At 31.0% G+C, this 25,556-nt stretch overlaps 1 protein-coding gene across 2 annotated transcripts in view; it reads right to left on the bottom strand.

The window, feature by feature from the left end:
• Positions 1-25,556, bottom strand: part of LOC145329619 (uncharacterized) — a 330,978-nt gene that overhangs the window by 281,625 nt on the left and 23,797 nt on the right. The gene's annotated exons all lie outside the window — the stretch shown is intronic.

The raw sequence follows: 25,556 nt of genomic DNA, 5'->3' as shown, positions 1-25,556 counted from the left end.
TCTTTAACAAAATTAGGTGAACAAGGGGAGGGGGTCAAATCTCTCAGTTTTTACAAAGTTGTCAAATTTTTTATTTAAATTTTTGGATTTTGCCATTCAAAAATTTCAATTGGTATTTGTTAATTACTGTTTTCTTATTATTAACTTCAGTTAATAAAGAAAGACCTGCAGCTAAAGTTCTTCATCAATGTGTTTGGACAGCATCTATTTATATAGCGCATGCAAATATAATTTTATGTTACTAAAAAAAGTATATTTTATATGTAGAATATAGACCAATATTCCCTGTTATATTAAAAAATAATTGAAAATTGCAATCAAAATATAAATAAAATTGCTCATTTGTATTAAAAGTAATAAATTTACAATAAATATTCATCTTTTTTATTATTAGTAAACGGTTTTCTAGCGTAACTACTCTGCAATCAAATTAGTATGTTCCACGTCTATAACTCTCAATTTTAAAAGTATATGTTGACTATATGGCTTTGAGGAAAGTGTTCGTGCTGATACAATATCGACATGTTATTTTTTAAATATTTTTGACAATTTTTATGTCGACTATGTAAATAGAGATCATGTATAATATCGACAATATATTATACTATATTTATGTCTACATAAAAACGATTCAATTTGTTGCAAGTTAGGGAAAATTACATGGGCCAAAAAAGTTATCCATTTCTTTTGTCAGCAAATGCTTATGTTTTCATCTTTAACTAATTCATGTTTTTCCAGAGAAAAAAAATTGTAAGGAAATTACATACTCTAACTGTTGTACATAATAAATGAAAATAAATTATGTTTGTATGTAAAGTCAGGAAAGAAACGAACTGCAAAGAAAGGAAAACATATTCCAACATGGCTTTAAAAACGATAAATATCCGGTTCTTAGCCATTCTGAAAAATCATTTATAGCATTGTTTAAAAAATTTTTTTCCAGAATTTGAAAATCATAAAATCAATGCCAGTTTTGCTAGCCCAGAGCCTTCGGCCCATCAGGGCTAACAAAACTGGGTTAAATCTTATGATTTTTCATTTTAATAACCGAGGAAAGCTGTCTATGATACGATGTGACAAATAACTATTCCTGTACATTTTTGATGATCCCTAAACAAAGTAATAATTTTTCAATAATTGTTTATTAAAATCAATCTGATTTAATGAAAGTTGGAATTTACATGGACCATCACATATGCAATATATATATTAAAAAAAAACATTATTTACACTAGTATCCAAAGTTTTATAATCACGTTCTCTTATTCGTTGGCTTAACATTCAAGCACTAAAATTGAATTTTGGTTAAATGGGTTACTAACTAGAAGTATACAAACGATTCAACTGGTAATTTTGATCTTTTTAAGGGGTAAATTTATTTACCATCATTGGGTTGGTACACTAATTAAAAATTGTTGTCTTACACCATTAAGATCTCTTGGTTCCTTACAATTTCCAAGATTCAACATTTGCTTATCCTTTTTTGCTTGTAGTGTAATGCATGAGGGAGTATATTTGTGAATAATATGCTTTTGTAAATGTGTAATATGTGCACAGAAAGCCAGAAAACCAATCTACTTCACACACAAAGGGATAAACAAATGAACAGAAAATGTTTTAGAATTGTATAAACAGGAGATGAATACAAAATTTATAGTATATTTGGGTCGAGTGGCTTTTGGTTAAAAAGTTCTTAAATGTATTCTTTTGTTAATTTGTTGATTAGACGGAAACCTATGCTAAAATCTATTTAGATTAAAAAAGGAAAAATTAATAATTATCAAATCATAGCACATAAAAGGTATTTATGAAATATAAACATTTGAAAAGGTATAAAGAGAGATGCTGTACGTATTGGTGCAATAAATGGGGACAAATTTCAAATTGTTTTGGCGTGTGACGTCATACCCCCATCTCTTTTCTAGGAGGTTTCTTTCCTCCTTCCCTTTTCTTTCCCCTCACTTGTGACGTAAATAAACAGCCCTGTCAAATCAATTTAAAAATTGTCCCCATTTTTTGCACCAATACGTACAGCATCGAAATAGGAGGAAAGCTACTGTCAAAAAAAACGAAGGAACGCCTCTTAAGGAGCGTTGCCACGAAAGGGACTTTACCCGATAGTTTTTATTTTTTTTCTCTATCCTTACATCTGAGAATATACCTACATTCCACAAACATACAATCAACATAAAAACTATTTTCCCAAAAATAAGGTGCTTTTTCTTATACTAAAATTAATTTCTTCTTTTTTAATAATGTTAAATAGTCCAAACAGGATTCAAATATATAACTTTTTAATCTGCTTCCCCTTTTATAAAGTCTAATGGTCAGTAAGAATCTTCTTTACTTAATGAATATTTACATTAGCAAACTTTTTTGGGGGGGGGGGTTTTGCTTTCAATCTTTTATATTCTAATCCCCTTTGTTATGAGTTGTAGTGTTAAGGAAAATAGTATTTGGAATTGTATAATGTACAGTACATACATTAAGAGTTGGGGAGCTGGGAGTAAGCTAAAAGCTAGATATGGTATTTTCCAAAATGTCTAACACTATAATGTACGTACTATAATTTACTAATCTATGTTGTAGAATAACATCTTGGATACCTCTAGAACAATACTATCACAGAAAATCTTAGCAGGATTTAGAAGGGGAGTGTGGTGGGTCGACCTCTCTAATGGAAATAATACTAGTAAAAAATCCCAAAAGTTATCAAAATTATGCCTAAAGGCTTTGTCAAAATACAAGATTTGATGTTTTATTACTGGTGCCTTAAATAGAACTAGTCATTTCCATATAAAAGGCAAGTGTTTATTCAGGCTCCCAACCTATTAATGTAAATATATTTTCTTCCTACAAAGAGTAAATCACACCGCCAATAAAAAGGATGTTTCAAAAACATAATTTTTTCTGTTTCGTCAAATTAACCTACAGATCTCGCTCCCCACACGGTCTCTCCCCAATAATTTCACACTACCAAAGGTAGTTAATAGCGAAGGAGCACTGGGATAAATCTATCGCTCAACCATTAAAACATTGAGTTTCAGATTATTATTGGAGGTAAAGAGACAATAATCAGAAATAAAATTAAACTACAACCCTTTAAGTCTCTTTAACTTCAATCTTTCAAAAGTAGCATTTAAAGAAAATTTAATTTTAAAGATTGGCCTATCTCTGACTATTCCATATATTGGGATAATGAAAAGTGTCACAAAAATAATTAATCATAAATGTTGGAAAGTTTATACATTTACACCAAACAAATATTATTTACAATTTGGATAGAAATAGAATATGATAATTCTAGCGGCTGCACTACCTAGCATCGAGGGCCTCAAAGGAGCAGAGAGCAGCTGAAAAAAGCTATAGAAAAAAGACTTAGAAATGAAAACTAAATATCCTAGAACCATCACATGACATATGTGAAGCTCACTAAAAATAAAGAACCCAATCAGTTTAGTAAAGATCTTAAGCTTCAGACAAAAACCTTACTACTTTATGTAATAGGATAGCAGGTATATTAAATAAATTCTCTAACCAATATTGTTTTATAATCCTAAATTATGTCTCTGATGTATATTACTTGATTCATTTATCATTAACAAAATCAAATATGTACACAGTAATAGTTCTTACAGGATGATTCACAAAGAAAAACTTTGTAGAAATCCTAAATTCAAGAGAGTACTTTTTTTAATGCTAGTTAATTTAAGACCAATTATGTGTCTTGTACAATGACGTCCAAGTTTTTTTAAGGTCTTAAAAGGGGTATGCACGCACCTACCTTTTGAGTACATAAATTACCTTTCTCCGCTCCCAACCTAAACAATAGCCTAAAATATACCGATACCATGCTCCAGTGATCTAAAGAGTAAGACAATGGCCGATAAATTGATGTACAGCCCCAATGATGATATACAAAATTAACCCTTATAGATTACAATTATTGGTCGAAACATTTGAACACTCTATTTAAGAAACCAACCAATCAAAATTCATTACAAGTTCCTAAAGTTGTCGAGCCAACGAATAATAATTTTTTGTTAGCATATTGTCTATTATGGTTTAAACCACACACACACTAAATGTATGTCTTACACCTTAAGGTTCTCATACCCCATCACCGACCTCATTTTGGTTTTAGGGGTTGTCCAGTGTCTCCATTGAAAAACAATGTACACGATGCTATATTTGATTAATTTGTAATTCGAACATGTTATTTTTGTCTTCTTTCGAAAGTTAATTATGTTACACCCTGTATATAATTTTATTATGTGGTGTGGTAATGTTAATAGTAAAAGTAATGGAATTATATATTTATTCTTTTCTTTTAAAGAAGTAAATAAACATAAAAAAAACTAATATATTTTAGATGTAAAACTGCTCTTTCAGTTACAAATATCGAACTTGTATCTGTTTTTTTTTTGTTTTTCTCCATCCTTTTTTTAATCTATTTCCATTTTTTCAATTGTTTAAAGGGGTAGTTACACTAAATGCCTTTGAACTTGAATTTAGTGAACCACATATTTTTCTTGTTTAATGTTTAAGGCATATATTTAAAAGAATTTGAATTTTCTACCAGGTAGTTTTAAAAATATCAAGACTAAAATCATGAATTTTACCTACACAAATTAGACATTTTTAGACGTAACTCACAAACTTTATTTCAAATATCCTCATAGCTAACCAATAAATATCTCATATTCTACAAAAACATTTAAAGGTTCACTTCTACAAGTACCCCTAACTCGTTAAATGCACTTCGTGCAACTATCCCTTTATTTTTGTAAATAAGCAATTTTGATTAAGACTGCAACTCTAACTTTTTAATCACGTGTAGAGTTAATTTGTCTTCTATCAACCTTTCCCTTTTTCTATATATCTATATTCTCTAATTGAACGTGACAAATTTCCCTAGTTTTAATAATTAGTTAATGTATAAAATATAAAGTTGACATGCTAACGAACAGGGGTTCAAATATCCACCTTAATCATCGTAGAAGAACAAGGAAGACAACATCCATCCAAGTTCTTAAATAAAACGGAAGAAAAGAAACAACCTATGATCAATTGTGCAAAACTTAATAAGTAGAATGTTAATTCAAAATTATATAAATACAGGGTTGTTGCCAAACTTGCGGAATATGATACTATAACAAACAAAACTGGGTGACTATGGATGTGTTTTCATTTATGTTTATGATTTCCAAACAATATAACATAAATAGAAAAATCATTATATCAAAATATCGGCAAAACAAGGATGAAAGAAATCTTTTAAGAGAAGCTAAAATTGTGTTATAAAATTGTATTGTACTATAATAGAGATTCCTTCTGTGTATAATTCTGCTGAATATTTTAAAAGCGAAGCTTTTCTATAATTAGGGTCGGTCCGTACGTCCGTCCGTGACGGATAGCTTTTTTCGTTAATTTAGGAATGTTAGATTTGTCCTATCGATTTTGAATTTTGGCTGGTAATTCCTTTAGTAGTTTAGAAAGCGTAACAACTCTATAATCATTACCAGAAAGTCCGTACGTCCATTTTAAACATGTTAATTTTTTTACTTTTTTAACAACAAATTTTCATTTGATCTAATCATCCGATTGATCTTATTTTTGTATATTGATTCCTGGGACAAAAAAGTTTAATGTTATAAGCGAAGCAACTCTATATTCAAGTCCTAAAAATGTAAGTATGTCCATAAATATTATCCTGTATCAAGCAGTTTTTCAACAAATTTACTCCATCTCTTTCATTTATATTCTTATTATTCAGTTCGGACACTATACAAGTGTTAATGTCTGTTTGTCCTACCGTTTCAGTTTTATGAATGTTGTCATCCTTGTTTTCTCTATAACGCTATCCCTTCTTCCCCACTCTCATCCTTCTCTTATCCCCCCCCCCCCCTCCAACTCTAAGTCTCTCTCTTTTACTCTCATAATATCTATCTGTCTATTTGTCCTGATGTATGCCTTAAAGTTTAGCTTTTTGTTAAAAAAAAGATTTCAATTATTGGAAACGGTTGTCTTTGTTGGGTTAACATTATTGCTTAATTTTTACCTATTTATATAAATCCTAAACTTTGATACACTTGAACAAGAGTTGTTTGCTTTATTATTGTAAAGAATGTAAATGTCAATTTTACCACTTGTGTTTGTTTGTTTATTATTAACAAGCGGCTACGTGCCCAGATGCTAGAGCCACCTCATTTACAATATCTGTTTCGGCAGTTGGCCGAATAGATCTTAAGCTGCCTGCTAAACAGCAACGGCAGACAAAGCACCATAGCTCAGGTATAAGGTATAACCAACAAGAGAAATAAATATAAAATAATATTTGGGGGGCAAATGGAGAGGTCGTTAATTTTACGATGTGTTGCCCCCCAACGACAGCTGAAAAACACGTATAGATTTCGTGATTTTTTCCCGAATTAATTTCATTGTTGGTATAAGCTGACCATAGCTACCCGACGGAGTGATAGGACAGAGTTTACGAATACTATTTTATTGATAGTATGAAAACATACAGCCTAAAATTAAAGAACAAAATTAGCATAATAAAATATATAATGTAAAACTAGTGCTTAAAATTCTTTTTTCAAGCGGTGATTTCTCTTGAAAGGGTGGTGGTACCCTTCCCAAAATTGTTATAAAACTTCCCAGTAACAATGAGATAATATAATTAGTATTCTTTATTTTAGTTTCAAAAACTATTTTTAAAACAAAATTGGGGAGAAATGTAACTTTTTCAGTTACAACTTCTCCCTCCCAATACCCAACATGTTACACAAATATACGGATAGCTGCCTGTATTTCAAAATATCATTTTACAATCCTTTTTTAACAGTTAAAATCTATGTATAACTTCAAATCCATAATTTGAATATGTTTGAATTGAATTAACATTTCCAGCTTTTGCAACAGCCAACCCAGGTTATGAAACTACAAATAGAAGTCTTCACCCCCTTACGGCCCCTAGAGACTAGGGAAAGTAGGAGGCAAAATTTAAATCATATGATATTTTTAAAAAGCCTACCTAATACCCCTAGCTACATTTTTGATGGTATAGATGAAAATCTATTTTTTTGTGTATTTTGCATAACAAAATATAAAACTCTGAAAATGTTTAATAAAATTTTGATCCTTATTCATATTTTGCCAACTAAATCAGTGTAAAACTTTTTAGCCAGGAATAAAAAGCTGTAAAGCAACTCAAGAAAAATTTCTGACAATAATACATCCAATGAAAAGCGGCTCTGTTCAATTTAATTTTTATCTTGGTGGAAGTTAGTTGCGAGAAGAAAGAAATATTATAAAAATTTCAGTAGCTTTCGGACCATTTAAAATGAAGGCAATTTTGACTAAGACAAGCCGCCGTTTTGTAAAGCAGCAAAAACTATATTCAAAACTGCTATGATGCTGGTTGACTCAACGCATTATCCCTGTTTAAATTGTAAATAAAGTTCCAGGGTGGTAATTTATTGCATTATATTAGAAACAGCTTTCAGCACATAATAAAATAAAAAAAATATGAGATTAATTGCAGTTTTGTTGGCCCGTAGGTCTTAATGTATTTATTTTGTGCACGATATCCCTACATTCCATATTGAATATTGTGTAAAACCAGTCAGCTAGAAAATTAATTAATATTCAATACTAGGTTATACCAAATTTTGTAACAAAATTGTTAAAAGGAAAAAAAAATAAGAATTTTGTTGTTGCTGTAAAGCTTAGAAAGTATATTTGTCTATCCTTATAGGAATCGATTTGTTCTTCCTTTACAGTGTAACTTTATAAATCCTAGGAAGGTTTAAAACTCTTTTGGAGAGATACCATCACCATCCCAAGAGAAATCGACCAAAAAAAGCCTCCCCCCCAAAAAAGACAAAATTTTCTTTGTAAAACTAAGATATGATTCGGCTCCTACCTCAAGTGCCCCTAAGGGATTTCATAACTACTGGCTCTAAATATCATTTATAAGATCATGGAGTAGAATGCATAAAAGTATTAAACAAATGTGTTGAAGGCAGTTGTGCATGCTAATCCTCTTCCCTCGCTGAATTTGTGATTCACAGAAGGTCTGTAGAATTTATTAATATTCGTTTGCCAACTATTACCCCCTTAAGTACGCCCATGCTGAAACAAACTCCATTTCAAACAATTGAGGTGGGGGTAGAACCTAACAAATAATAAACTAAGTTGATGATATCATAGACAAAATTAATGAAGCAAAATATTAACTAATCAAACTTTAGTATTTCAATAATACACTTAACACTAAATTTGGGTCCTAAAATAACATTTTAAAAGCAAAGCTTTTCTATAATAAGGGTCGGTCCGTCCGAACGTCCGTCCGTACGTCCGAGACGGATAGCTTCATTAATTTAGGCATGTTAGAATTGTCCTATCGATTTCAAACTTTGCATTGTGATTGCTTTAGTAGTTAGGTACGATTTAGAAAGCGAAGCAACTCTATAACCATTACCAGAATGTCCGTACGTCCATTTTAAACAGCTTGATTTTTTACATTTTAACAACTAATTTTTATGTGATCTAATTATTTGATTGTTCTGATTTTTTGGTATACTGATTCCTATGACAACTAAAGCAAATAAGCAAAGCAACTCTATAATCAAGTCCTAAAAATGTAAGTATGTCCATAAACATTATCCTGTACCAAGAAGTTTTTAAACTAATTTACTCACAATTTATTCAGATTTTTCAGTTCTGACACTATACAAGTGTTAATGTCCGTTTGTCCTACCGTTTCAGAGCTGCGCTTTTGTGGATGTTGTCATCCTTATTTCCCTTATTAATGGCTACAGTAAAGAATGTTCCAATTTTCAGTCCCTAAGAGTAACATGGATATTGAAAGACTGTATGTTTAAATTATTTGTAACCAGATATAACATGGCCCAACTTACTGCACAGTTTGAACTGGTTGGTTGGTTGCAAAAGAACGAAAAAAATTTTAAGATAAAATTCAAAACTTCAAACTAAAGCATAAAAAATAATGTACATTTTTTTTAAATCTAAGTAAAAAACTTTTAAAGAAAATTAAGGCATTATAGAATAGTGTATATTATTTGCTATGAAATTATTTAAGAAGATTCCTACAGAGTTCATGTATAATCAGAAAAAAACACATCAACTTCATAATAATAACCAGAAATTATAAACTTCCAAATTGAATTTTTGTCCGAAAGTTGAACATCATAGTTTGTCTTTATAGATTTTTCAACCTTTGAAATTATGATTTTTGGGAAATGGGCTCAATGGAACACAGTAATAGTGTCTGACTGATTATGACGTAACAAAAAAAATAGCCAATGAGAGGCCACTATAAATTTTACCATTGGTCAATAACGGCCTCTCATTGGCTAATTTTTTTTTGTTACGTCATAATCAGTCAGACACTATTACTGTGTTCGGCTCAATGTTTTAACCGTAGTATGTCAATAATTGTCACTACAGTTTTGTATGTCAATTTATACCATATGGTGCGCTTTTGGATAAACCTTAAATAACACTTTGTAATATATTCTGTTTCTCCAATAATAAAAGAAGTTAATGTTTAGTAATTGTTAAAAGTAGTCTGATTTGTTCAACTTTATCTCTTTGTAGATGTTGTCCTCTTGACTGGCCTTCTTTTGGATGTTGTCATCCTTGTCTCAACTTTGTTTTGTGACTAAAGTAATTTAAAGTAAAAGTTTTGTAATATTCTGGATTAGGTAAATTAAATTCCTCACCACAATGTTAAATTAGATACATTCAAGGACCAGGGAGGGTTTGTAGTTTTTTTTTGGGGGGGGGGGGGGAGGGTGTAGAAGGATAAAAAGTACTGCAGCTACTCTAATATAAGGGCATGCCTGTTTTTTATCCATCTGTAAAAGTATTGTAAGGCTTTACATAACCTTTTCATGCAAATATATATGTCGAAAAGGAAATTATCAACATACACAAATTTAAATTGACCTTTTCAATTCGAAAGAATATTAAATAAAAACAATAAAAAATTTGATTCCACGACCTTGTTGGTGGTCTAAAAACATTACCTATATTTAGAGGTATTATATTGTAATTATATTAAGCGAAATATTAACAAGTCTTTCATTGATATTCCATTCCCACTGTAAAAGATGAAACAGTCCATGTTAAAAAATCAAACATATAACTTTGCTACTAAATTAGTAAAATTTGTGTAATTACATTTATTAGATGCGAAGCTACTCTATAGTTTACTATGTGTGGTTATCCGTCCGTCCGCCTAGTCTATCAATCCGTCCGTCAGTCAGTCTGTAACACTATGGGGGAAATGTGATTTTCACGGCTGCAATTTAAGATAGATGGCTGAAATTTCTTGTCAACGTTCCCATCTTTATGAAGCATAATTAACTAAAAACATTTACAAAAGATTTTATGATTTTTTTTCTCTCCAAAAATACATTATAGATTTCAACAAATGGCCTTGTCTATATTCTTATCCATGGTTTTTTTGTGCTTTGCTACTTATGGATGTTGTCATCCTTGTTTCATTGCATTAGTTAAAAGAATAATTAAACCTCCAATGAACTATATTAACATAGTATTTAATTTAGGTTAAAAGTTTCAAAGAGTTTGATATTTACCCATACGGAATTACAAAGGCTCTAGAAGCTAGAGGCGTATTCAAAGTATTGTGGTATTTTATAGTTATTTTTCAATCTAAGTTCCCAAACTAAAAATTTCTGATATTTAACATGATGAAAAAACAAAAAAACAAAAAAATGAATTCAAAATTCTAGATAACAAAAAAGGATTATGAAATAAAAAGATAAAAACTTCAAATGATTAAAAATAATTAAAATTTCGCAGATAAGAAATTCTCTTATTGCTAAAACAATGGGGTATTCCTGTCCAGTTTTTTGTTTAGGAATGAATATTTCTTACCCGAGGGAATAAATGATGGACCGATAGGTCATCATTTATTCACGAGGGTAAGAAATATTCATTCCTAAACAAAAAACTGGACAGGAATATCATTCTCATTTAAACAAAAACTCATTTTTATGCTAGTAAAATGTGGTTTAATTTTGGTTTTTAAATTTCATTTTTTTCCCTGGTATAATTTTTCTTTCTTTTAGTAATTAATAAAAATTATAAAATCTTCCAAAAAAAAAAAAAATCTTCTAAAATCATACCAGGGATATAAATGAGATACCAGGGAAATAAATGAATATTTACATCCACTATTTAAGGGGTTGTTTATATGGGAATGATAATTTTTGTCATACGTAGCAAAGCTTTCATAACAAGCTAAAAATTAAATGTAAAGAATAACCATATAAACATAAAAAAAATTGTGGTTTCCCTCAAAGTAGCTTAATTGAAATTAGTTGGGGAGGGTTAGTTTTGTTACATTAGGTCATATTAGGTTATATGGGATACTGGGTGGCCCCGCAGACTTAAGACATTGGAGGTATTGCCCCCCCCCCCCCATTTTTCGGGCACCCTTGAAGGGGCTAGGCATGGAGAATTGTTTTTTTTTTCAAATTAGGGGGAGGGGAATTTCAGTGCTGGACAGGCAGTTTTAAAGAAAGCCAAACAAAAAAATTATGAATATTTAAATATAAACTTTTCTATATAGTTAATAAACTTAAAACTATTTAAAATAATAAAGGCTCGCCTGAAAATGGTCGATCTGAAGATTCAAATAGTTCAAACTATAGACTAGTTACGCTCCTTAATACATAGATAGGGCCATAATACACCGATGTGTAATAATAACCATTCAGTTCATTTCTTTTATAGCTGAACGGAAGTCTTTTAAATTTACTCGTGACTTATAATGATGAACTGGATTCAGCTGTAAAATTCGTAAAAATATTTGGTAATTTCAGCTGGTTTTTTCATGATTTGGGGGGGGGGGGCGGGGGCAACGCATTGTAGTAAAGGCGACCTGAACTTAATAACCCATTCTTTAGATTTAAAGTATGGTTAGGATACTTAATGCTAGTTTGAAACAATCAATCAAAAAGTACCCAAAGTCAGCGAATGAATTATTGTGATTATAAAACCTTGATTACCAAAACGATTACTTTATTCAATTCTGGACCGAAAAAACAACAAATGTTAAATTTTTAGTTGTTAAAGAATTGGTACTATTCGACATTATTGTTCTTATATATTTAACATGGCTATATCCAGAGTCTAGACGAAAATTAATATTACTGCCTATAGTTAAAAACTCGTTATGCCATTGGTTAGTTAAAAAATTTTAGGGTTAAGGTTATATTAGAATAGGATTTTACAAAGAAACTCATGTCCAAATTTTTCACCAATGATCTATATATATATTATTTTAATTGGTGGCTAATGATTGATTAGTCCTTCGTTGTCCTAACTCTGTGACCCTTGCTATATCTAGCCTTGAATTTACATTTAGTTGGAAAGAGTAGCAAATAGAGATAGATAGTGCCTATATGTTATGTGTCAAAATTCTGTAATATCATATTGAATTTAGAGATAGGGTAATGGAGTACAAAAAAATTATGAGTAAATTAGATAGTTTTAAAAGAAAAGTTATGTTTTAACTCAAGCATAGCCAAATACCGTAGATTAATTAGATTAATGTAAGACCTGTGTCCAGCAAGATCTCGTTAACAGTTACACTTTTTGCTAATCCCTTTGACAGCCCGACCTTTGTCTGGAAGTCTGAACTTATCATTGTAAGGTGCCAAAGGCACGGGCTAAAAAACTGGTTTTAATCTAATGATTGTACATTTTTATATTCGTAGAAAGCTGGATATAATACGATGCTAGGCATAGTTTTTTTATGGATGAGAACCGGTTCCTATCCACCGGATTCAAATGAATACGAGAATAGTTATTTTTCACATCGTATTATAAACGGCTTTCCGCGGATATAGAAAGTACAATTATGAGATTTAAACTAGTTTTTTTAGCCCCGAGGTGCCGTAGGCACCGGCTAAAAAAACTGGTTTTAATCTTATGATAGTACATTTCTATATTCGTAGAAAGCTGGATATAATACGATGCTAGACATAGTTTTTTCGTATGGATGAGAAACGGTTCCTATCCACCGGATTCTAATAAATACGAGAAAATATTTTCTCAACAATTTTTAAGCATTACTTTATTCCTTTTATGCTTTATACATTTTGACAGTCATATTTTACTACTTGCTCTATTCTGCTTGCTGATTTCTGACATATCAGAGAGAGGGGGACTATGGGCAGTTTATTACACTAGTTTATAATAGCGTTTTCTTATTCGTTGGCTTAACAACTTTGAGGACTTGTAGCGAAATTTGATTGGTTAGATCAAGTTATATGTCCAAACGTCTTAAACATCAATTGTAATCTACAGATGTGGTAAATTTGTAATTTTATGTTTCATCATTGTGGATGTACATCAGTTTATCGGCCATTGTCTTGTCCCTTTAGATCCCTGATGACATATACTTTGGGAATAGTGGGTTTATATGCAAAGATGAAGCTCAACAAATCAGACAGTCGGACAAACGAACATTAATAAGCGATAAAACTAATAATAATGAAGAAGATGAATCATAACAAGACAGGGATAAGACAATGGCCAATAAATTCATAAAAATCCCGAATGATGAAAACAAATTTACACTTCCTGTAGGATACAATTAGTGGTTGAAACCAATTCAATAGAAGCCCCCAAAGTTGTTAAGCCAATGAATAAAAAACGTTATTATAAAACTTTAGGTACTATTGTGATAAACAGCCCAATGTCCACCCAATTCCTGATAATTAGAAGTCTGTAGCAATCTGTTATTCTTTTGTAAATAGAAGATGAATAATAGGAACTTACCTATATTTTGAAATATAATTATAGAAATGCTACGCTTAAAAATTAATTTCTAATCGTTATGAGATTCATTATGAATTAGAGATCATAGAACGATAATTTTGTAGAAAAATTAAGTTTAAAAAAAGCATATTATACTTGGTTGTAATAGGAATCTTAGTACAAGGTTTGATAGAACGCTTTAATAGAACGATTCTAACATACTTAATAAACAATAAAACATTACAGATGGACCCTCAAAATAGAAAAATCATCATAATTTTACTTTTAAAGTTAAACCTTAAACTGACGGTTCCTTTAACAGTTAGGTATAATTTGAAAGTTCACCTAAAATTTTCTACTTGACTTTTGAATTTTTAGGTAGAATTTAAAAACGAAGCAACTCTATAATCGTTACCAGAAAGTCAAATAATTTATGTTTCACTAGCGGCTACTACGCCCTTACAGGCCTCTAGTGGCACTTTAAAAGCTTCGTGTTTTAAGAAAATAATACGATACCTTGCAATGTTGCGAAGGAGTCTCTATCAAATTGCTACGATACTTTGCAATGTTACGTAGGAGTCTCTATTCGAGGGAAAATTTTTCGATTTATTGTGATTTCTCTTGGGAAGGTGGTGGTACCCTCCCCCAAAATAGTTATAAACCTTCCCAGGACCGATGAGAAACTACCCTGTTAAGGAGAACTCGGTCGGTTAAGCGAGATCCTTCGGTACAAACACACAGACACACAAACAGACATCCTGTTACTTTAGTATAAGGATATAATTATCCTATTCATCTGGTTTTTGAATAATTCCTAGGACAACAAGGTACATTATTATAAGCGTTTCTACAGGGTCATTCAAGGTAAATGATTTTTTAAAAAACTTAATTATGCATAGAAAATAAAACAATTATGTAAAATCCTTTATATATTTGGAAAACCTATTAAGGGACATTTGTTTTTAAATATTTAAGAATGATTATTTCAACATATTATGCCCTAAAAACCGGTTTTTCCAAAGGCCTTTTTTTCGAAGATTTATGGATTTAAGCGGTGTTAAAAAAATACTCACATTTTTAAAATTCAAATTTCGTGGCTTGTGTTATTAGTAGAAAAATGTTATGCATATTGTTAGAATCGTCATAAGCTCTACTTTTTGAAAATATAAGACCCGTTTTTGTGCTATTTGTAGTTTAGTAGCTACGTTGAAAAATGTGAGAAAAAGGATGAAATGTTTTAAGTAATTAGAACTTTTTACCACGTAGCTCCTATACTATACGTAGCACAGGAATGGTTCTTATATATTAAGGAACTAGAGCCTATGACGATTCTAACGATATGCATAAAGTTTTTCTACTATTAACACAAGCTGCGCAATTTGAATTTCAAAAAGGTGCGCATTTTTTTACAACCTTTAAATCAATAAATGTTCGAAAAAAAGGCCTTTGGAAAAACCGGTTTTTAGGGCATAATTTGTTGAAATAACCATTTTTAAATATTTGAAACATAAATGTCACATAATATGTTTTCCAAATATATAAAGTATTTTACATAATTGTTTTTTTTTTTCTATGCATAATTAAGTTTTTAAAAAAAATCATTTCTCTTGAATGACCCTGTATAATCAAGGCATAATAAAGTAAGCATGTCCTTAAACATTAGCCTTAAGCAATTTTGATATAAAGTTGATTTAAATTAAAAACAATTTTGTTCAGACTTTATCTTATTATTCTAATTATTAAATTCTGATATACTACAAGTGTTAATGTTCGTTTGGCTAAAGGTATGATTTTATAGCTTCGCCTTTATCGAAGTATTCATTATTTTTATTACAAAAAACTTTTCCCGATATTTATAAATTAATTGTGCATGTAATATTAAAAAGATTTTATCACAGTTGCGTTTTTGCAAAATATAACAAGTGCAAAAATAATCATGGATGTCAACATATATCTATAAGTAACAATTAAATAAAAACAAGGTCGATTACATCCTAGGATAGCAAGTTTTTTTAAAAGTTATAAGTAATAACCACGAACATGCATTAAGAGAGTTAAGTAAAAGAAAGGCGAAATTTTGAAAAATTACAAGTTGAGTCATTTTAAAATTGTGGAACATTATACATTTTGTTTTTTACTTAAAATATGACTTATATGCGCGCATAAGAATGTTTAAAGCTTTTCCTCTTAAAAAGCGGGGCTTTTGTATAATTAGAGTAGGTTTTCTAATAAAAAACTAATAAAACAAATACCTAACTTGGTATGGACATGATGACCTCTAGGGGTCTTGGTGTCGCTTCGGGTTCTAAACCTCTCCACATTGAATCACACTCCACGGCCTAATTGCGGTGTAAAGCGTCCATACGCCATAGATACAACAAAACCTTTAATTGCACGACCTTTGTATTGGAAGTCCTTACTGTGCAGGTAATGAGTTGCGCCGCGCCTGTTTTGGGCACAAACATAACACTATAACTATTTATGTCAGGCACCTGGCATAGCAGCAGTAGGAACAATTTCTAACGTCTTTAGTTATGACGCAGTGTTAACCTGAGATTCGAAACTTCCACCTATCCGACTATGAGCAGATGCGCTACGTGTTAAGCCACGGTCGCGGGTATATACATACGGCTAATACGAGTTATAGTAGGCTTCTATTCTAATATTATCTAACTAGGTATGATGCAACTTTATTCAAACCAGGGCTTGGCAGCCGCGCCTTAGCCGCGCACAGGCTTCAAATTTAAACCTGCTTGTGTGCAAAAACTAAAATTTTAAAAAGATACATTGTCTTTTTAGGAACAGGTTCAGTCATTCAGCAAAATTTAAAGTTAGTATATGACGATTTCACTGAAGCTTACACGCAGCTGACGCGCGGCTGCCGAGCCCTGATTTAAACTATTCTGTACATCGATTATTTATGCATTAATCTATTATATTATTTAAACTGTTTAGTATATGTTTAATTATCATTTGTATTAAACATACTTTATTGATAAATATTTAGTGAATAATAGGAAAATTTAAATGTGCTATATATTAAGCTGGAATTTATTCTTTTTACAGGGCTAAGGCATATATCTAAGAGACCCAGACGTTTCAGACATCTTAAATGGCAAATATTCGTCTTTTAAATCTGTTTCATTGTTGCTTATTTTTATTAAAGTTTTTGTTAACCTAAAGTAAGATAAGCTTGTTAAAATAAGATGGAGAGATGCAGTATTATTGGTTCATCTTAACTTGACAACAGGGATGCCAACACACATGTAGTAGAAATACGCAGTTAAAAAGTTAAAAAAAAAAACTTTTAAAAAACAAAGATGCCAACACTTTTGACAAAAAGATGAAGTATTATTATTGCAGAGATTTCACTCAAATTATAAAAAATATAGAAAGATGTAGTAATACTATTACTAGTTCATCTGAATTTTACAAACAGGAATGCGTACATAATTATTAGAAGAGGCAAATTTTAGTCATTTTAATATAACAACAAGGATGCCAATACATATAACAGAAATGTTAAGTATTATTAATTCATATTATCATTACATACAGGGATGTCAAACTTATGATAGAAAAATGCAGTATTATCACTTCTTCTTAACAAACAGCCAAACACATGTATTAGCTAGGGGTAATATTATATGTAAATATTTATCTAACATTTTCTAAAAATTAGGTTGCATCCATGTATATTGGGCGTATTAGTTAGTAATTATTTTTGCTGTTGGAAGAAAAAATACATCCTTATAATGTTATTAAAAATTATGAGTTGAGAGCCCTGTCAAACAGGCGAGGGTATAGAGCACTCATTAGTTGGCAACTAGTGAGTTATGCTTGCCAATATTTTAGCCATTGTTGTGGGAACAAGGTAATCATACATATTGGGTTGGGTTTAGGTGGGGAGAATGAGTGCAGTGCAAACAAAAAAGGTGACAAAAATTTATTTTATTAAAAATAGTAAAAAAGAAATTCAATGATTTTGATGTGTTAACTATTATCTTTATATAAAAATAACAGGATATCTGTCACTGTGTAACTGTTTGATGATATTCCTATCTGTACCAAAAGATCTCGTAAACCACTGGACCATTGTGGTTCTCCTTTCCTGGGAAGGTTCATAACTATATTAGGTAAGGGTAACTCCACCCTTCCAAGAGATATTGCCCCTAAAAAAATACAATTCCTTTCCCCTAAAAAAAATTTCTGCAAAGATGGATATTCAAGCATACTTTTGCCGGGCAATAAAGCTCTAATTATCAATTTTCATACAATAAAAGGTTTCAAACTTTTATCAGTTTTCCTAATATAGAATCTGGACCACAAACGAACCTTTTTATGATTCTTTTAGGTCAGAGGAGTCTGTTAGGGTCCCCCGCTTTTTTGAGTAGCTTTGGTTCTCGAAAGATCAATAAATTGTCTAAGAAATTGCTATATCAAATGAAAAAGGTAGTTTTTCTAAGGTGTTTTTTTTCTAAACATATAATGTTTAGTTTTAACTTTGCTATGATATAATTCTGGCAGTTATGTAAGAATACCTTATTAACTCTTTCCATATTTTCCCAACCTCTTTTCTACACTGTCATGGAAAATAAAAAACGTTTTTGCATTCAAACATAAATAGTAACATAAAAAAGTGCTCTCCCTCAAAGTGCTTAGCAATCATAGAGGACCCCATTTAACTCCCCCCCCCCCTCCAATATTTATGAAGTTTATTTTAAAGAAGGAGGCCGTAACCCCATTGGGCTACAATGTTCCCATTATAACATCACACATGCCCTAAATTAAAAAAACAGATACACGACTTCCTCTTTATTTTAGAAAGAGAAATGTAAAGGCGGAAAGATTAATTGAAAGGTAGAAATTGAGAAGACAGCGCCACAGACAAGCGGACAGACAGACTTTTTATATAGCAGCTTTACATCAAAAAAACAACAAAATAATTTAAACCCCCTTACTATTAGAAAATACTTTATTATTGTAAATTACAGATATTTTTTTCTTTTTGAATGTTATCTATTAGGGCATTTACTTTCAAAAATAAAAGTATAAGTAAATTTAGGAAATAAAAAAATAATAAAAAGATAGTGTATCTAACCTGAATAATAATTAGTTAAAGGATATGTTTATTTTTTGATAATTTAAAACTTAATTTAATGTTGTTTAAATGTTACATTTACTATATAGAAAACAGTGGTTTCTTATTTACTACTGCTCCTAATTGTCGGCTTTCTTACTGCACTGAATTGGTTGTGGCTGCACTGACCTGTCCTTGTTTTTATCATAGACTTATTTAGCCTTTTATTTGTGATTTTACTGCAGATATTTATGCATATTCTTCTTAAGAATTTTTTTTCACCTGCTACATTTCACACATAAAATTTAATGCGTGGCATCTCTATTGTCTCTATTGCATTTTCTCTCTTGCTAAGCTATCTTTAATACAAAGTAGAACGATGTCTGTCTGTCTGTACCAAAGGATCTCGCTAACCGCTGAACCGATCGGGTTCTCCTTAACAGGGTAGCTTCTAGGAAGGTTTTTAACTATTTTGGGGGAGGGTATCACAACCTTTCGAAGAGAAATCGCCTCTAGAAAAAATTTACATCCCCCCCCCCCAAAAAAAAATAGGTTTTGGGAATCAACTCCCCCCTCCTCAAGTGTCCCTAGAGTCCTCTAGGGGCGAAGCCGCTAGTTAACATATAACCTGATTTTCATGTTCGGTACTTACTCACTTTGTCAGTTAGTGTGTTCAAATGGCTGTTTTGTAGACAGGGTGTCCCCCTATAATCTGTTGAGGGGGGGGAGGGTAATTACCCGGTCTAAAAAAATTACCCCCGTGGTAAAATTTTTGTTTGGGGTAATTTAATAATGTAAAAAACATTAACCTAATAATAAAGTACTATTAAATATTAAGTATCTCATTCCTATAAATGAAAACACAGTATCAAGTCACAAGTATTGCTAACTGATGAACCAATATGATTCTCCTTTAAAGTGTAGCTTTAAATAGGTCCTGGTTAGGTTTTTAACTAGTTTTGGGAAGGGTACCACCACCCTGGCAGCCTGCCAAGATAAATTGCACCTAGAAAAAAAGATTTTTATATTTCCTGAAATGTTTGATTGAGTTGATTTATCTATTTTATGGGAACACAGTAATAGTGTCGGACTGATTATGACGTAACAAAAAAAATTAGCCAATGAGAGGCCATTATTGACCCAATGGTAAAATTTATAGTGGCCTCTTATTGGCTAATTTTTTTTGTTACGTCATAATCAGTCCGACACTTTTACTGTGTTCATTTTATGGAAGCTAGACAATTAATTTTGATCTAAGCATTTTTTTTCTTAATAAAGGGTAAATTTTACTTCTTTGAATAAACAATATTGTTTAAACACAGCCAGTGCATTGTTTAATTTAAAGGCCATTACAAACTATGTGTTTTTATCATTGTTCAGAACTGTTTTAATCTGGTGGAACTATATAGTCTTTTGCTTTTGTGTGGTGGTAAAATATCTTGATAGTGAAAATAAAAAATTAAAAAAAAAATTTTTTTGGGGGGGGGGTTATATCCTCTCCTAAATGGGTAGGGGTGCCTATGGCAACCCCAAGGTAGGGGTAAATTTTATATGGTGGGGGTAAAATGGAAAAATGTTTTGCCTATGGCAACCCCAAATTCGTTGTTTGAGGGAAGTAAGATGTCCTTGCTTTTGATAAATCTTATTTCTAATTTGTTTTTCTTGTAAAAAAATAGTACATTTGATGAACAAATATGTCTCGTTTTTTTGTGTGTGGGGAGTTGGCGATATATCTAAAATCACCATTTTTCAGGATTCTCCTACACAATTATAAATTGTACCAGGAATCATTATGTTATGTTTGAACTCGATTGGATAAATAAAACATGCCTGAATTAAAGATAAGAGCTATCCGTTACGGATATACGGACTGAACCTTGTTATTGAAAAAAACTTTACTTTTATAAGGAAAGAGTAAATTTTCTCATTAATGTATATTGAACAAGGATGACAACATCCATAAAAGCGAAGCGCTGAAACGGTAGGACTAACGGACATTAACACTTGTATAGTGTCAGAACTGAATAAACATAATATAAATGTATAAGACTTCAAGCAAAATTGTAAGTAAATTTGTTGAAAAACTGCTTGTTACAGAATAATGTTTATGGACATACTTACATTTTTAGGACTTAATTGTAGAGCTGCTTCGCTTATAATATTGTACTATGTTGTCCCAGGAATCAGTATACAAAAAATTAGATCAATCGGATAATTAGATCATATAAAAATTTGTTGTTAAAAAAGTAAAAAAATCAACATGTTTAAAATGGACGTACGGACATTTTGGTAATGATTATAGAGTTGCTACGCTTTCTAACTACTGCAGGAATCACCATGCAAAGTTTGAAATCGATAGGACAATTCTAACATGCCTAAATTAACGAAAAAAGCTATCCGTTACGGACGGTAGTACGGACGGACGGACGGACCGACCCTAATTATAGAAAAGCTTCGCTTTTAATATATTGTAAGTGGTATAACATGAGTAAATTCAAAATACAAAGGAATAGTCTGTCAAATTATTTTGTAAGGTCAACACAATAATAATTCATTTTATATTGAAAAAATATTTATATATTCATACGTTATATATGTACTTAGTTTCTATATAAACATAAAAGATACGATGGGATACTTTTATTTCAATTAATTTTACATCTGCTATTATTTTTTATGAAAAAAATATAATTAGTATGATGCTGATTTTCTATCAGTTTATTCAATATTAAACATACATATAATTATTTTATTATACTTTTTCCGTTAAAAACACATGTTAAGTTAAAATATATCATACTAGCGGTTGCGTCCCTAGCATCTAGGAGCTCTGTTTTCTAAGGGATAAGAAAGTAGTGAAAAAAATAAAATAGTCTAAAACTATTCTGGAACCTATGTGTTCTTCCATTAAATGGAGAACTCAATCTGATCAGTAATAATTGAAATCTTAAGCTACAGACAAATAATCTTACTGCGTTTTATAATAAGATATGCTAAAGTAGTTTATGTCAAATGTTTATCTATATGCAGTAGCATGCGGTAGGTAGGTGTATAGGGGTGTTGACACCCTCATAAAATCAAAATTGGAAAAACCTGCCTTCCTTTTTTAACCAATAATTTTTTCGCAAATTACCCCCTCCCCCCCCCCCCCCCCTCCAATATTAACCTCTTCCACCTAACTGTAACCGACCAACTAAATTAATTCGATTTTTTAAAGTTATCATATGTATATGACATTTCAGGTCCTTGTTATATGCGCAGCTACTCTATAACTAGGGTCTAAATGATAGGTCCGTTGGATAAAGGGATTAGACAATAGACAATAAATACAATTTTGTGACAATAAACAGGTATTTCTCAAAATATATATTTGGTACCATAATAGATACAGTAAATGATAGCTAACAGAAATATTAGAAAATGTTTTTACAATAACCTTCTAAAAAAATTTCTTTTGATTATCAATAATATTGTATAAATAGTTTGACTTTAAATACTCATTTTATTCTACAGCAACTATGCAGCATATCAAGATATTATAAGCTAACTTAACCCTAACAATTTTATCAACAAAAATAGACTGATTTGTAAAGATTTTGATTTGACTAAAAATAAAGTTTTTTTTATATAAAAATGTTAAGATATATATATTTTTAACCCCCCTCCTGATGTTTTATAGTTTTACAAATTTCTATATTTTTACTTATCTTTTAAAATGTAAATGTAAATTAATATGATTTATGTCATTTAGATTGAGGAGGGTGCCATGTTCACCGAAATAGATTTCAATAAATAACTTAGAAATAAATAAATAACTCTTCAGTGCAAAAAAAACAGATGTACATATGTAAAGAGTAATAAACTTAAGGAAAAGAAAAATTTAACAATGCAAATTTAAACAATAAGTGTAATAAATAAAGAAAAGTAACTTTATACACTTGTCTTCAGCAAATCTACCTCAAAATTAATTTCTTTGGGTGTAGGATTTATCCTTTTAATCTTCTCTAGGCTACCCCCTTCCCCTAATGAATATACAATTATTTGGATCTTATACCAGATTTTTCATGTTCTATTGTAAAGTGAACTCGGTAGCGGGCTAAAATAACCATCTCCCCCATCAACTTTCTTCCTACGTACTGGATAAACGCCAGACCAATAAATGCTGAAGGAAATTGCAACCTAAATTGACGTCAATTTTTCTCTTGTTATATTGGATTAGACCTACTTATATAGATTTGTCTTATTTCTACATATACTTATCTGTATTGGTTTCATTAGCTGCTGTCTTGTGAAAGAAATCGTTCTTATTTTTAGTAACGCTATGGGGGAAACCAGATTTTCTCGGCTCATATTTAAGATAGACAGCTGAAATTTTTAGAGATTAAACAAGTTCACATTCTACATATTTCAACCAAGGTTCATCAGGACTGGCCCAATATTTAGGCTGCTAGATCGAATCCTAGATTTTTGTGTTTATTGTGATTTTCTCAATTCCTTTTCAATCGACGGCTGAAAATAAAGTTTTATTGAGATTTGCTTATTGGTTAGGTTGCTTGATCTATTCCTAGATTTTCAAGTTTTCATGATTTTCTTGCCTCCTGAGTCCTATTCAAGATAGATGGCAAAATTTTCAAGGATTAAATAAGTCCACAATCTAAAATTTTTTACATTGTTTCATTAAGATTTATTTAGTTAGTATTTCCCGATCTATTTATAATTTTTGAGCTTCGCCACTTATAGATGTTGTCATCCTTGTTTTTCCTCTGTAGTTCAACTTTAAAATGATACAAAAGATGCAGGCATAATAGAATAAATGAATAGAAAATAATTTTATCATCCTCAAAATCAAGTTAAGACTTATGGGCGTTTCCCTCAGAATAATATGTTGAGCATGAATCCCCCTCCTCGTTATTTTTTAAATACATTAAAATAATGTTTGGGGTTTTGCTTGTTTATTTCCTTAAGCCAGGTTAGGTTAAGTTTTTTCGGTTCTGGGTAATACGCTAGTGTTATGCACCCCAGGTAAAGGCCCCGTGGGGTTTTCGTTCTCGATAGGCACTTGGAGGGAAAGCACCACATGAAAATATAGGGGTGCATAATATTTTGTTTATTACCTATCCAAGTATCTCTGGTCATATACATATGTACTTTTATTACATATTAGAATATATATTTTTAAAAATATTTTAGTACGTTTCTAAATATAAAAAGTTTAAAACAGTATATTTATAACAACAAGAAGGACAACTATTTCATATAAGACGCGAAGCTTTAAATTTTGCAGAAAAAAATTATTAAAAAATACTCTGAAGTTAGGCTCCAGGTATATAGGGATAATACAATGGATCTTAAATTCATTCTTTTCCTTGTATTGGACTTTGGTTGCTAGAAGCAATTTAACTTTTCTTTTGTTTAATTATTAAAACTTTGAGACTTTATTTAAAATGAAAAATTATAAGATTTTACCATATTTTTGCCCCGATGGGCTGAAGGCTCGGTCTAACAAAGCAGTTTTTATGATTTTTCTGTTATATTCGTGGAAAATTGTCTGTAATACGATGATTTTTCAGTATGGATAAGAACTGGTTCGTTTCCAACGGATATTAATCTGTTTCAAAGCCATACTGTAAAAGTTATTCTACTGGCAGAGGAAGCTTAACATACTAGCAGACTGTAAAAATCAAAATGTTAAAAATTAAGAACAATATGATTTTGGTTGGTTCCAAAAATTGTTTTCGTAAAAGTATAATTAGGATAAGACAGAAACTCCATTGTAATCCTTCTGAAATTAACCATTTTAATAAGCTACATTGTTCTACAAATTAGACCTCAAAATACACTTTTTCGAATTAAATTCTTCTGCTGACCTAAAAAGTAATTTTAGGGGCCTATAAATAAATGTCCAATATTTCATCTTTCTATCTCTACTAGCTACCTAGCGCCAGGCCTCTAAAAAACCAACAATAACGGTAGGACGGCGGTTTTAACAATTTCTCAGCAATGTGCAGGTTTTTAGCTCTTCTGTATATTTGAACTCAAACATACAAGGACAAAGATATGATTTCCCAAAAATATTTTGTCTACGTCTACTATACAACTAGCGCCGGTCAGTTTTCTGAAAAAAATGCTGAAAAAATGATAAAAGCAGACATCACCAGCGCTAGTCACGATTCAAAGACAGCACAGCATACTTTTGACACAACAATCTTAATCGGATTTTATAATCAAAAAAATATGCAGAACACCTAAATTAATATCCAAGTTATTCTCCTATGCATTTGAAATTTTTGTATGAATTAAAGGGATCTCAAAAATGGCCTTTTTTAGAGGCCTGGCGCTAGGTAGCCAGTAGAGTTAGAGAGACAAATTTGTGTACATGTATTTCTAGTATTATCTATGAAGACAAAAATCCCTTTAAACGACGAAAAATCGGAACAAAAACACAGGTATGTGGATATCAGTAAAAAAATGAAAGCGGCTAAAAAGCTACTTGGAAGCAGTCGGACTGCTATGGATGTTAAATACTCAAATTATGGGAAAATGAGAGGTCTAGCTATAATAGCAGCTGAGTAAATATATTTTCTACATAATGTAACGGACTGATGGAGAGATAGAAAGAATAACGGACGGATAGCCAAAATGAAGTATAGAGTAG

The sequence above is a fragment of the Acartia tonsa genome, chromosome 10 (genome assembly GCF_053477335.1).
Source record: "Acartia tonsa isolate MP-2025a chromosome 10, ASM5347733v1, whole genome shotgun sequence".
Taxonomy (NCBI): Eukaryota; Metazoa; Arthropoda; class Copepoda; order Calanoida; family Acartiidae; genus Acartia; species Acartia tonsa.
Note: the sequence above shows the minus strand (reverse complement) of the source record. Positions and strands in the feature narration are given on the sequence as shown.